At 37.3% G+C, this 15,741-nt stretch overlaps 1 protein-coding gene across 16 annotated transcripts in view; it reads right to left on the reverse strand.

Annotated features, from left to right (window-relative positions):
* The window catches only part of PCDH7 (protocadherin 7), a 417,486-nt gene that overhangs the window by 389,953 nt on the left and 11,792 nt on the right, over positions 1–15,741 (reverse strand). The window lies entirely within an intron of this gene.

Below are 15,741 nucleotides of genomic sequence, written 5' to 3' on the forward strand. Positions count from 1 at the left end.
ATGAAACAAAGGCAGCACAGTGTCAGAATGGTACGGACATGAAAAAGACTACCAGCTATTGCTGGCTATGAAGATGGAAGATGGTCAAGAGCCAAAGCATGCAGGCCGCCTCTGGAAGCTAGAAAAGAAAATAAAACAGCTTCTCCCCTCCACATTCCAAAGAAGAAACGGAGCTCCACCAACACATTGATTACAGCGTAGTGAGATCCATTTCAGACTTCTGACCATCACAGCCCCAAGAAATAAATATTTGTTGTTTAAACCACATGTTCACCATAATTTGTTACAAGGATAGTGGGAAACTAACGTTACACTACAGTAAGGCCTGGAAGACACCTGGAAAATTATGATTAGATACATCAGCCAACATCCCAGGGGACAGAGTTTCCTGGTTAAATTGTACCCCAATGCCTCTGTTTTCTTCGACACAGTTTAAAGTTAACTATATAAAATATATTGCACCATTTTATCTTTATGCAGATGGTTTTAGCCAACACTTTCTTAAAAACCATAATATAGATTGCCATAATGGAGAAACACTAAAAAATGCATTGAAATACTTAAAGTATTAAGACACATCATATATCTTGTTCCAATGATTAATTATACTGCTCTATTATGATTCATGAAAGAATCCACCATGATAGCAACGGTATAAATGACCCAGTGATAAAAATAACCTGGATTATTAAATCTTCAAAAGTCTACTGCAACAAACATCTATGTATGGTTTGGTAGACTCTACCCAATTAAAAACTTGGAAAAAAAGTGAAAAAGAAAGGGAAAAAAGAATGAAGGAAAGGAAGGAAGGAAAAGAAAAAAAAAAAAAAAAAGGTGCTTCTTCCTTCAGCCAGACTTAGATAGTTGAAGTAGCCATTGTTAGCTGGACTGTTTTTGCAAGTGAATTAATTTCCAATGCCTACAAATAGTTGCTATTAATATTAGCATATTAAACCACAAATCCACCAGTGTAAATGTGCTCTTAATAGAATATGATTCTGCAAGGTTTTGTAGAAAGTAAATGAGGTAGATTTCAGGAACAGTTACTGAAAATAAAGCCTCAGGAGACTGGAGAAGTGGGTATCATAGAACTTTAAAACACTATGGAACAGAGATGCCAAAATGTTTTTTTTTTTAAGATTATTTATTCATTCACGAGAGACACAGAGAGAGAGGCAGAGACATAGGCAGAGGGAGAAGCAGGCTCCCTGCGGGGAACCTGAGGCAGGACTCGATCCCAGGACCCTGGGATCACAACCTGAACCAAAGGCAGATGCGCAACCACTGAGCTACCCAGGCATCCCAGAGATGTCAAAATATTAAAGGAAGGATTAAAACCAAGGCTAACTCCTACTATAACCCTCAACCATACTATAGTATAATTATTCCTTGGCAAGTCTGTCTCCTTTACAAGACTCTGAGTCCCCGCCTTTTTCTCAAATATAACGGGACATCGATAATCGGGTATTTTTTTCTCCTGTGTTGCCCATTCCAGAACATTTACTCCTGTTTTCTCTTTTCATGCCGCAGGCCTCACAACTGAAGCTAATTCCCCCAAAATCAATCTGGTTGTTCTTCCAATAAGTAACTTCCTTTTTGGGTCTTTTACTATGAGGCTGAATGAGGACATTTTACAAATGTAGTCCTGCTGCTCCTTCTTTCTAATATTCTTTAGAAATGATAGAAATATATTTAGAATTTTTAAATTATCATCTAAGTGAGGGTTATCAGCCTCTCTTACCTCCTGGAGGCGTGGTGCTTCCAGACCAAAATTTACCCTAGGATTTTAAAAAAGCACTATTATTTCTTTGGAGGAGAATAATTATCTATGTGTATATATTTATGTCTATGTTCATATTTATATTTATGTAAAGTGAGTATATATACGTATATACATGAGTGTGTAACTTGAACCTGAGTATCTAAGTGCCATCAGCACTAAACAAGGACTATTTTACTGTCACCTGGACACAAAACCAGAGGTCTGTTGTAAAGTGACATCTTTAAGAGATCAGAGGATCAAGAATGATAGGAGAAAATTCAAGCAGGGTCGTTTAGTCTTCCAGTGTTCTCCTCTGTATTCTGGATAGTGTCTCATCCGAATCTTTTCATTAGAAAGCCTCACATCACGCATTTTGTTCATCCAGAATCCACCATGATTAGAAATATAACTTGGAGAGGCAACATCTTAAAAGCTGTCATCAACCAGTCACTTAACCATGACTATCTGAAAGCCAGTTGATAACAAGTACCAGTGCTAATAGAAGACATGAAAGGTGCTCATGGAAGAAGGAGACCATGAGAAGAAATAAAAAGGACCTAAAAATAATTAGAAATTGTAATAAAAAAATCATCATGATTTTTCTTGGGAGATCCCAGGGCTATGACACTCTGATAATCAATGCATAAAATAAATACAAGGTATAAAAATACAAGCTTACATGACTATTTTTAGGAAAATATGACTCAGATGAGTGGCTGTATTTTTCAAAGTTGCCTGGAGAGGGTGTAAATATTCCAGTAATGTTGCCGTGATTAAAAGCATCTATATAACTCCTCTTTTGGAAATCACTTGGCAGCCTGTGTCTCTTTTCTTTCAATCTCCTCAATGATAGTAATAGTTCCCATTTGAAGGTGATTTGACATGAGCAAATTACTAAAAGTCATTCAGAGCCATGTGTGAAGAATTCAGAGTGAACAGTACAGTGAATAAGTTCGGTTTTTGGTCAAAGTCGCAGAAAGACTAAAAAAGCAGCAAGGCTAACTGAATTGCTCATTAAGTGGTTCTAATTTTAACAATCAAGGAAAAAAATCCATTAGAGATGCATCAAAAGCAAAAACCTGTTGAAATGTAAAGGAGGATGGGGTGTGGAGAAAATGCATTCCAATTCAGCTCCAAGGGGAATAGTTAAGGCCTTATGGCTGAGGTTGCAAGACTTGACGCAGGAGAAATAAATTAAAGTGACATTATAACCTCCTTGTGGGGTCCTGGTCAATTGCCAACATCCCCAGGAGTCGCTACATCCTTCCCAGGGTACCTGTAGCTCCTACTATAACACTCAACCATACTACAGTATAATTATTCCTTTGCAAGTCTGTCTCCTCTGAGTCCCTGCCTTTGTCCCAAATATAATGGGACATCAATAATCGGGCATTAAATAAATGAATGAACAAGATTCATTAGGACATGTAACTTCTGCTGGTCTTACTCAACATCCTTCATGATTTAGGATCATAGACGTTGGTGGGAATACATCTTAAGTAAACTTTGAGTTCTCTCTTTGCTTTTCAAATTTTTTTAATTTATGCCATCAAGGAATATTGCAAATCCCAAATGTGTTAGTCCTTTGTAGCTTTCTCAGTGCAGATGAGATACAAAAACTTAAAAAAAAAAAAAAACACTCAGTTTTTAAAATATTCTTATCACTTCTCTGCCTGGTACTTACTGACATCTGACTTCCTCTGAGACAGTGAGAAAACTCAGCCTGCTTGGCGGGGAAAATGAAGATAGAGAAAGTGTAAAAGCTCAGGATGCCACTGAGGAAAGAAAAGAGCAACATCTCAGATATCGTAAACTGATTCTGCTGTAGAGGATGCTAAAGGATGGAGGGAGACACAGATTGCCTGCAGTCTAGTGTCTTCTAGGAGACGGCTGAGTACAGAAAGTCCACTTCCCTATCATTATTCTAGCAATCTCCCTCCACAACTTGAAACCTAGTGAGATGGCTAATAACTTTTCTTTAAAAGCATCTTTCTAAAACTCAGTATGCCCTCAAAATTTCAATGGTCACTGAACTATTATTATCATTATCATTATTTTTATTTTTAGTTTGCAAAGATAAATGTGTGACTAATTTAAAACAAAATAGCTTGACTTAGTGAGGGTATGCACTTGTGCACTTCTGAGTGTGTGTTGGGGGGGGTGAAGGAGCACAGAATGTTATCTTTTACTCTCTAGCACTTTCCTCAAAGCTTGGTATTTTTTTTTTTCCCAGAGCTTTTCAAGTATAAATTTAAAGAGGCATTGTAGACAATCATGGAAGTACAAAAAGATACAACTTCCTATCTCTAGTCCATTCATACTTTTATTTTTTTACTATCCTTTGATGAAAAACTTCCTCCCCACCCATTTTTTTTTCAATCAGTCAATAAACGGGACCAATAAGAAACCATTTTAAATAAGAAATCAGCCAAATATTTTTTGGCCCCCTGAACAAAACCCTCCTTTTATTTTTCTTTTTGTACCTTGAGGCTTTCCTCTCCAGTTCTGAAGTATGTTTTTTCTCCCGGCCTCAATAGGACATTTCTACTTTTACTAAACCAGATAAAATAATATGTCTTCAATTCTCCTGCAGTTGAGTGCTAGGAATAAAATGACAACATAACACTTATTTTTGATAACAAAATAGTCTTTAAGAAAAAAAAAAACTAAATTTTCTAAGAAAATAGGTTGGCTGCAGCTTTTAGCACCATCACTTCATTTTTGCTTAATCTCCCTCCAACCTCCTCAAAAACAGTTTGTTTGCTGTAATAGGTAATAAAAATTACGTTCACCCAATAGCCAATGATTCGCTGTTTGATTTTTCCAGTGTCTTACATTTCCCATGGAGTGATAAAGAAGTTAGAAACACAACATAAAGTTGAGTGATCGGCTCAAACTCAGAGATCAAGACCAAAATAAATCTTATAAAATCTGCATCTGCCTCTCAGCCAGATTGCAGCCACTAATGCGGAGGCATATTGTATGGTAAGGCATGCTTTTAGATGTGAGGATCTTTCTGGATTTCAATGTCTCTTTATAGGAAGCAGAATGTGATGAATAGTTTCTTTCTTTCTGACCCTTAACAAAAGCAAAACTAAATTCACAGCTCAAATGGCAGCACTCTTACTAATGCTACAAATCCGAAAAGCACCACGCAGGTCAACTATGAACACAAGGTAAGTTGCACAAGCATGCAGGACACAACAATTGAGGGCTAGAAATGTGGCTAGATTTCCTTTGTTTAGGTTTCACACAAATCTCTCCTTTTCTTTGCATGGCATCTCTGTACCTGAAATACAGAACTGAGCATTGCTGATGTTGAGGAGAGAAAGGTATACAGACATATTTATGTAGATTATAAAGGCACTATGTACAAGTGAATTTATTTTATAAGCCATATCCGTTCTTCTTCACACTGAGTATCTCTATGAACTGCAATGTGGCACAGTGGGGACATAAGATACTTTACATTCCTCAAGGATGTAACATGGTCTAAGGATTAGAAAACAATAGTATATGTAATATTTGAAACTAGAAACATACAGGAAAACAAAGTTCTACATGAAACCACTTCTCTGGCTGTTTAGAGCAGTTGCATGATTATAAATGCTTCTTTGCCATTGGAAGTCCCTGCTTCGTGCTGTAGCAACAATTGCTCTTGTTTTATAATAATAATAATAGTAAAATTAAAAAGTTAAAAATTAATGGCAGTGAATTCTCAAGGACACATAAACACACATTAGTATTACTTGCTTACTGTTTAAAGTAAATATTCATACTATTTAATCCTGGACACTCAACACAATCCTCATTTGTCTATGTGAATAGAAAAGAAAATCACAACTCACAAAGTGTATCCAGGAAACATTTTTTAGAGTGATGGCATCATATATAGAATTTCTCCACATTCTTGTAGTGTGGTTATGGTCTTTTGTGTTTTCTTCTATTTTTCCCTCCCTGAAAGTGTACCAATATCTACATTGATGTTTATAGATTTCATAGCTGATTGTCTATTTTCAGACACCAAATTTGAAACAGCTTTCTAGCTCAAACCAAACTGTACCTACCTTACTTATAAGCTATTGATGTCGTAATTTTAGAATGTACTAATGATGCGGACATTCAGTAAGCCACTAACAAGCAGCGACTAATTTCCAGAGTAGTGCGGCTTTAAGTTGGTTGTTTCCTTTGGAAGAGTGAAGCTTTTAAGAGAATGTTAAAGAGGCGGTCTGTTGGGTTCAATAAGAATTCAAGTGAGGCCCAGAAAAGATGAGGTGAATTCCTTCCCATTGCATCCTACTTTCTTTCCCAAATTTATTTAGAAATAACTGTAATGTTGGCAATATTTTTAATACCTATTGTTGATGAAACAAAGTCCTACGAATTTTTAGGTTAGACTATGGAAAGAAGCACCTCAACAATTTGCTTCAATAGTTTTTGAAGCTTAAAAAGTTTAAATCATTCCAGTAGTATGCAAAGATCATTTCAGAGCATAAGATACAGAATTACTATATAACAGAACCCAGAATTAGAGTATAAAGATACATGTTCAGAGACATTTATTCAGTTGAATAAATATCCTATAATAAAAATGTAATCAACACATTAAGAAAACACTGTTATAGCAAAAAGTTAACACATAATTATTTTCATAAAGAATGTATTTCAAATGGGCTTTGGTGGTACTCACTCGCATTTTAGGGGACTGAAATCATATTCCATAAAGAAATAGGATAAAAATATATTTTAAAAGGAAAACTATGACATGATATAGGTCATATTTTAAATGAATGTTTAATAATGAGCAACTAAGTGGAGGAAAACCAGAAAAAATTACCAAAAAAAATTTTAAGGAATTCACTTCTACTTTGCTGTCTTTTCAACTGTTGTGAATATTTAGAAAACACAAACCAAAGACTCAAAATAAAAACACGTCCTTTCTTTCTGGTAAAACGGAAATAAAAATGAATATTTTACAAATCCTCTAAGGTACAATTTTTTTCTCTGTAAAAAGACATTTCCTATCCTAAATAAAATGGCAATTTATAAAAATAATGAGTTTATGTTTCTGCTTGTGTTAATAATATACAAAACAGACTACGTGAATACTGAGTGAAGTGAAGAATACTAAATAACAAAAAAGGAAAACATATTTGTGAGGTGTTCCCAAAAGCAGAGAGTGGGTAGAAGGAAGAAGCACCTACTAGTCTAAAATCTACCTTCCCATATTTTGATTTTAACTTTGATTAAGGCATAAGATGGTACTGTTAAAAACATTGGACTGAGTGACCTAATTTCACAAACATAGTATAAAAGGTATTAAAATAAGAAGGTTGAAATATCACTGAGGACTTTATGAGAATTAGGTGAATCCAATTTCCTTCTCTGAGAACTAGTTGACTCTAAATTAGACGTGTTCGGGGTAGCCCGGGTGGTTCAGCGGTTTAGCACCGCCTTCAGCCCAGGGCCTGATCCTGCAGTCCTGGGTTTGAGTCCCACGTCGGGCTCCCTGCACGGAGCCTGTTTCTCCCTCTGCTTGTGTCTCTGCACCCCTCCCCTCTCACTGTGTGGCTCATGAATAAATAAATAAAATCTTTAAAAAATAAATAAATAAATAAATTAGACGTGTTCACATATACGCAGTGGTTGAGGGTATGGCCCCTGTGGCCACACTGTCTGTATTTGACCCTCTGCTCGGCCACTGTACAAACTGTTGATCACTCAACCCTGCTGTATGTCCCTTTGCACATCTACAAAATAACAATAATTAGCTCTATCACCTATTTAACAGGTTAATATATGTAAAATATGCTGACCCGTGCATAGGATATGGCATGCAATGTAAGTTTAGCTATTATTATTTATGTAGTATCCCACTGAAATTGAATCACAATGGGGGATGATTTTTGCCTGTTTTCATTACTGTTGCTTTCTCCCAGTGTTCAGAACAAGGCTTTGCACATAATTACATGATTGGCATACAGTAATCACTCATTCAGTGTTTGCTCTGAAATGGTAACCGCATTACCTCTGTGTACGCACATGTATAAATGTATATACATAGGATACGCATGTGTACATGCACAGAGATGCTAATTTCTTATTAAAGGTAAAACATTAGAGAAAAAGGCAAGAAGTTTTTGTAATAAAATAAATTAAATGTCGCTGACCTAATAGTGTGTGCACTGGTGTGGAAAAAATAGGTATTACCATCTTTCATTCCTAATGCCGTATAGAAATGCCATCTCTATCTAAAATTGAACCTTGTGTTCAACAGTTAAATTCAATCAAAAGTAGATTCAGATGCAATAATAAAAAAACCTTTAAGTTCATGCCATAATTATTGTCATTTTCCTGAAAAAAAGGACTGATTAATCTGACATTTTTAATATAGGAGGTCAAATGTAAAATTAGCTCTAGAAGCTTAGAAGGGTAATTCTTAGAAAAAGTCTATTCAGCTGTTATGGTCCACTGCCTAGAAATTCCGACCAAAGGGCAGAAAAGAAGGAGTTCCTTTTCCCAACTTTTGATGAGTTTACCCTGTATTACACTAACAAAATCACCTACTTCCTACATCTCACTGGACATATATACAGTTCCTAGCCTGCTCATTACAGATTTTATCACATGAATTTTTAATTTTATTAGGTAAATAAAAAAGCACAATCAAAAAAAAAAATCCTCAATGTGTCCATGGATTGTGTAATGATGCAATGTATTGGATGCCTACATATCAATAGTTGGTGAAGAGTCACTCAGAGTGTGGTGCCAGCCTCAGTACCTGTTTGGCAGTTTCCACAGGCCATGAGAAATCAGACCCACTGGGTCTTTGTCAGACCAATTATGCCACTGTGCATGAAAATCCACTGAGACTGTTCTTAGAAAAGAAAGATTATTAAACCTACATTATTATAGTTTCAACTGACTCCTTCTCCACTTAACTCCTACTGCTTTTCACTTGGATCTTAATGCTGAAAATACACTAGAAATTTAAGACTACATATTACGATCATCATTAAAAAAGACCTCCTATATTTGTGGAAAAAATCTTGGACTTTTCAATATAAATATTATCTTACCTCAATTAATACACCTAGATGCACTTATCGATTGGCAAAATTAAAATAAGGAAGATGTTACTTAATAGCTCAAATCCCTGTGAAAGCTGAAAATTGCAGAAAGCATTCAAAGATATGCATACAAAGTTAAAGGTTATAAGCTAAAAAATGAACTTCAATTGTGTCCTCCCAAAATTCATATGCTGAGGCTTTAAGCCCCAATGTGACTGATTTGGAGTTATGACCTTTCTGGAGGTGATTATGGTCGCATGAAGTTGGAAGGTGAGGCTCTCATCTGATAGAACTGGTGTCCTTAGAAAGAGGAAGGAAGGAAAGAAGGTCGTTTGAGGACACAGTGAGCACATAGCGGCCTACAACCGGGAAGAGAGTCCTCATCAGAAGTGGAACTTGCCAGTACGTTGATCTGAGACTTCTGGTGTTCAGAATTGTGAGAAAATCAACTTCTGCCATTTAAGCCATCCAGTCTACAGTATTTTGAATGGCAGTGCTAGCAAGCTGAAACGGACTCTCTTTTCAACCTGCTAAGAATGCATAGGAGGTATTGTGGGCTAGACTACAATGCAAACCACAGCCTAAATATGTACATTAAAATCTCTCAGGGAGATTATCCTAATAAAAATTCTCAGATTTGGAGAGAGCAGTATGTTGGAGGGGAAATGACTTTAAGTAGTTAGCGAACCCTGTTGTATGTAGAGTGGATGGGATCTAGAAGTTCTGTTTTGCTTTTCCCCAGTTACATATGTCGCATGGAGACAACAATAGGACCCGCCTCTCAGTTATTAGAAAGGGGTAAATAATATAATGTAGTATACTCCTTAGCAGAGTGATTGCCAGAGAATAAAAGCTCAGTAACTCGTGGCTCTTAGAGACTGGGTGTGATGTGTGAACTAAAAATTCCCAGGAAAGATCGCACGGAAGAAGAAATAACTGAAAAAATGATGGAATCTTTTTTAAGTGTCAAAATGGATAATGTCAGATAATATCAAACTGTTACAAGCCATTCCTAAACCACTTGCTTTACAGCCATGAGCTATTTCTGTTCCCCCTTCACCATCAAGACCTCAGCAGGCACCGAAAGCCTTTCTGATTATCTACAGGGCCTATTGCCATATGTTGCACCTTGATCGGGGATCAGTATAACTTGGAAGAAATGAATCAGAGCAAGAGAATATGAGATGCCTCAAACAAGCAGTAGGACAAATTAAAACAAACAGCACCCCCGCCCCCCCACCAAAAAAAAACAAAATGAAGAAACTTTTCAATATAATGGTACTAAAAATACTCCAAAAGTGTAAATGCATCTTCAGAAGGTGTAGAGAAATTCATGGATGACTAGAAATATTATCTTAAATTGTGGTAATGCTTTACAAAGCCCCAAATGTTATTTTCTGTGACCTCCCCCCCCCCCCCCCCCCCCCCCCCCCCCCCGCCCAAACCCTGTCATGTAATCAGTGCAGGGTTGTTATGTTATGTAAAATGACAAGAGGACAGTTTCAACAGGTTTCCCCGGACTCCAAAGGCCTTACACAAGGTCACACTGGCCAATCAGGGACAGAACCAGGGCGAGAAGGCAGATGTTCAGATTGCCTTATCCAGTTCATTTTCTATTTTGCCAGAGGCCTTCGAGAAGTGTACTATGAAACAGAAGTTAGGAATTTCGGGGGCCCTAACCCAAAATTGTTGTAGCTTGACCTACCATCTGTAATCAGAATTGAGGATGGGTAAGTGTTAAAAATTCAGGTTTCTGGGCTATAGTACAGACCTACTAGGATTTCAATTTCTAAGAACTGAATGAAATTATTATTATTTTTTAAAGATTTTATTTATTTATTCCTGAGAGAGAGAGAGAGAGAGAGAGAGAGAGAGGCAGAGACACAGGCAGAGGGAGAAGCAGGCTCCACTCAGGGAGCCCGACACAGGACTCGATCCCGGGGCTCCAGGATCAGGCCCTGGGCTGAAGGCGGCGCTAAACCTCTGAGCCACTCGGGCTACCCGAATTGAATGAAATTAGAATAAGAATCAACTACACGTCAATAATGTGGCCACTTTTTATTATTATTATTATTACAGTAGTCTAATAATACTAGGGAGGAGGAGAGTATGTTGCTATGCAGTGGTTATGGGTTTTCTTTTCCTTTTTTCCCCCTTCTGTGTTCTTATCTTTCTCTCAAAAGTAGGGGAGCAGCAAATGAATGGAAACAGAGGAGTTGGACATGATGATATTCCGGACTAAAACCAAAATCCAAACCAAACCAAAACACCTGGTCTAAATGGAAAGAAGTAGATGTTTATTGCTTTTTGACACTAATCTTGCAATCATATAGAGCCATGTACCACTCTTACAGTTACCAAGGCCTTGGGCCAGAATTCAAGGCCTCAAACATTTGCTTTGTCAAACTTGAAATTCCTTTTTCTGATATAATCTCATTATTTCCTGGAAGCCTAGCTAGGGTTGGAGACACTTGGTGCCTTAACAGAGCTCTGGGCTTTGAAACTACTGAAGGCTACTCATCCTTCTCCAAGGCCCTCAGCGCAGAATCTGCATTTCTTTAGGACTGGTGATCTTTGTGAGCTGCTGACCTAGTTACCTGCTTAAGCAATTTACACCAGGGTGTGACAAAGACTAAACCCAACTCCTTCAGAAGATTGCAATTTGCATTTGCAATTTAAAAGAGTGGTCCTTCAAATATGGGCTCCTAAGGTGTTGTGGGTTTTTTTCTTTCTTCTTTTTGTCCTCCTCCCCTCCCCCTTCTCTTTTGTTTGCTTGTTTGAGAAGAGTTGACACACAATGTTATAGTAGCCTCATGTGTACAACATAGTGATTCAACAAGGAGTTGTAAGACATTCCTCAGCTCCCACCTCAGTGCCTGCCACTCCCAAGAGCAAGCATATTCTCTCTTCTAGATCTCTTTCCCTAGTAAACCAAGTGCATGTTTCTCTGATATTCTAGGCTCTCACCTTTAAAAGTGATGCTCACCATGGGCTTTCAGAATAAAAATGGAAATGTGAAAATGCTCACCCTTTATTGGTGAGCAGGGGTTGGTTCAGTGAATGGACAATATCTGCAAGAACATATAAACTGACAGATACTTGCACCTGTGCTTGGGCATAAATGTACCTATTTTTTTTTTTTCCCATAAGGAAAGAGACAAGAAGAAGGATAACAATCTGGAGGCACCTGGGTGGCTCAGGTCATGATCCCCGAGTCCTGGGATAGTCCCATGGTGGGTTCCCTGCTCAGCGGGGAGCCTGTGTCTCCCTCTCCCTCTGCCTCTCCCCCTGGTTTGTGCTCTCTCTCTCGCTCTCTCTGTCTCTCAAATTAATAAATACAATCTTAAAAACAGATAACAATCTGTAGAAGATTAGAATAAGGATCTCAAGACAAAATACTGAAAACCAGTATGTTTGCATGTGTCTTCATACCCCTTCAAAATATATCAGAACCCTACTGATTGGCCAGTACCTCCCTTACTTGCCTGGCATATTTGCTTAGTAGTTTAATTTTATCTTTTTTTTTTTGAGGGTTTGGTGTTAACAACACCACCAAGGAGTAAGGAGAGGAAATGAGCACTGCTCATTTGCTACTGAAATGAGAGTCATACCCACACAGAGAGGGCAGGGACTCTAGCCAGCACCACAGGTAGCCTTTACGGTGGAGACATCCACCCAGCAGGGAAAGAAAATAACAATTAGGACGCCCAGAGTCTGATATAACAGTGGAAGTACCATAGTCCTGTGTTTCAATATGAAGGGATCTTCAGGATATTTAGCACCAAAGCTCAGGCCTCTTGTTTGTCATTCAACAAATATTTATGAGTATCTCCCATGGGCTCCTAGGAGTATCTCTACTAAGCACTGAGAATACCATTGATGGACAAGACAGACTGGGAGGCAGGCCCCGTGGGTTTCATGTATGTATCTTGCCTACTTTGCCTATTTTTTGCACTGGCCTATCTATAAAGAGACTTGTTCCAGCCATCGTTTTAATTACACCCCAAAGCCTTGCACTGTGTATTAAAGATAGAGCAAATGAACACAATCTCTATAAAAGGAATGGAAAAAAACCTCACAGACATCCAAGAAACGTGTTTTGCAAAGTTATAGATTGAAAATCATTCCCAGAGACATATTTCAAACTGCGGAATTACTTCGTAAGGGTCTTGAGTTTTTCCAGAGGCTATATATTTCCAGCCTCAAAAATATAGTTAGGGTTAAAGTGACTTACTCAATTCTTAAGGGATTTGTTTGTTTTTAAATCACATATGGGGTTATGTACAAATCCAGTTAATTAATTAGATCTGCACGTTACACCCACAGCTTTTTGTTTGCTTTGGTTTGGTTTTGGTAGTATTAAATTGCAGTTTATGACTGCAAAAAAGTTTGAAAACCTGAGGCATATCCTAAGGAGTTCTTCTGAGGTGATTTTACCCAGATAAATCAGAAAACAAGACTGTATTCAAAAGCACCGATTTCACAACTTCCCCCAAGTGCTTGCAGTACACTTGAAATCTGACCTGATATTTATTCAAAGACTTTATAAAGTTCCGAAGCTAATTCCATCAGTCATAAATAAGTTGGTTCCTTATTTCAGTTTCCTCACCTCAGAAATAACAATGGTGCTTTTCCTCACAGATTGCTGAGGAGCAAATGAGCAAACATGCAATCAACGTTTTGAAACTTAAGAAGCATGATGCGAATATAATCTATCATTTTCTGCTCCCTAATCTTTTATATAATATATTAATTCCATGAGGACAAAGACTGTATCTTATTACTTTTGGAATATTCAGTACCAGTGCTGATAGTAGATGTGTTGAAAGTTATTAAGCCAACCTCTAACATTCTCATATTTTTTCTTTCGATTCTGTGATGGAAAATAAATTATTATCTTATCATTTAAAACAAAATGTCCAAACGCTGAATTTATAGGGTAATAGATAGTTTGTTCTGAGTCTCACTCCATCTATCCACAGGCACATCCCTACGCGGTGAATTCCAGGAATTACAAAGGAGACTTATCAAGAGACCTGAGGTGGATGCCAATTGGGAGCAAGAAGGTGGAGAAAGAAGGGAAGTCTGTGCAAAATAGGAACATGGTGACATGTTCAAAGAATAAAACACACAGAGAGAAATGATAATAGCTTTTTGCTGTTGATGAATCCTGCTGTAACAGTTGCTGTTGATTATTCGGAGTCAGCTAAATAGTACATCAAAATGTTTGGGAATGTTATTTTTTTTGTTTTGATTTATTATGCTTTTCCAATAATAGCCATAGTTTCCCACCCCAAACAAACTGCAATGGTGGTTCTGAACCCTTTTCAATTGCTTCCGCAACAAAACACATTTTTTCCATGGCAACCAAGAACAGGAACACACACACACACAACTGAAATCGGGATTGCACAGGACAACATTTACCTTACGGTACGGGTGATGTACTTGGAATGGTTCTGTTTCATTTCATATTTTTCTTATTGTGGTGAAGATGCTCTAAATTGATTCAAGCCTCAATAATGTGTTGCAACCTAAGTTTTCAAAATGCTGCCTTAGAATGTTCTTCTTTCCGAAAGTATTTATGTATCTCCTCTCTATGTGGTTGCACTTAGACTATCTTAAAATTCTGGACTTTTTCCCTCTATAATTTTGAATTGATATGATTTGTTACACGATTCACACTATAAGCACACGTAAGGAAGTTAACTACTTTTGATAAGGAAACATGACATCTTCAAGAAGCAAAGAGTGGTAAGGATTCTTTTGCCAGCTTCTTACACTGGTACTTGTGCTCAAAACAAATTGAGAAGTTGAGGATAATTAGGTTTTATTCAGGAATTTCACTACAGTTTCAATATTTCTGAAAATTTCATTTTTGCAAAATTAAACGGCTAATAGAATAAAAATCTTGAAATATATACATTAGAGATTTGCATGGGTTAGAGTACATGTCCTATCACTCTATGTTTTAGTATTCTTCCAATATGTATTTATTTATTATTTTTGAGAGAGATGGAAAGAGAGAGAGAGCGTGTGCATGTGTGCGTGTGGTGGAGGGTAGGGGAAGACAGGGCGGGGAGAGAATCTTAAGCAAGGTCCACGCCCAGTGTGGAGCCCAACATGAGGCTCTATCTCATGACCCTGAGATCATGACCTGACCTGAAAAGAAGATTTGGACGCTTAACCCTCTGAGCCACCCAGGCGCCCCAGTATTCTTCAAGTATTTATTTTTATTAAAGGGCTCTTCTATTGACAATAATTCACCGAAAGAAATCCCAAGAATCTGGTATCCTTAGTATTTCAAAAATTGTGGAAAACTTAGTAGGGCAGATGATGTGGTAAGTGTATTATAAATTTATCAAACTTTACACACGGAACACTTATGTTTAGGCGCAAAAACACATACAATAAATAGAGACATAAATATATAAACATAGAGAATTGGAGGGACCACCCAAAGGATTGCCTGACTTACCTAGAATATTACTTACAAAACTAAAATTCAGCCACTCTCTCTCTCTCTCTCTCACAACAATATCTAAATTCTGAGTTCTCGGAAGTAGCTTGAATTTATGTTATCTGACATCAAATAGAATAGCCTTCAGATAAATGTACCACAAAAACAGAAAGCCACAAATTCCTTCTGAATGTGACTACAGTGACTTCAGTAAATCTAACTGAAAGATTCCAAATTTTCTTAAGGGATTCAACAACAACAAATTCTATAGATAGTACAGAATCTTTGGTCAATATCTCAAGATTAAGGAAAAACCAGTCCATTGGCAATAAGTGCTTAATACAAAATTAATCTCTCAAATTTGTTTTATAGACAATAGTTTTTATAAATATTGTTCAAAGTCCTTGCATATAGATGTGTAGGAACACACACGAATACACACAGTGACA

This window comes from Canis lupus, chromosome 3, assembly GCF_003254725.2.
Source record: "Canis lupus dingo isolate Sandy chromosome 3, ASM325472v2, whole genome shotgun sequence".
In the NCBI taxonomy this organism is placed as follows: Eukaryota; Metazoa; Chordata; class Mammalia; order Carnivora; family Canidae; genus Canis; species Canis lupus.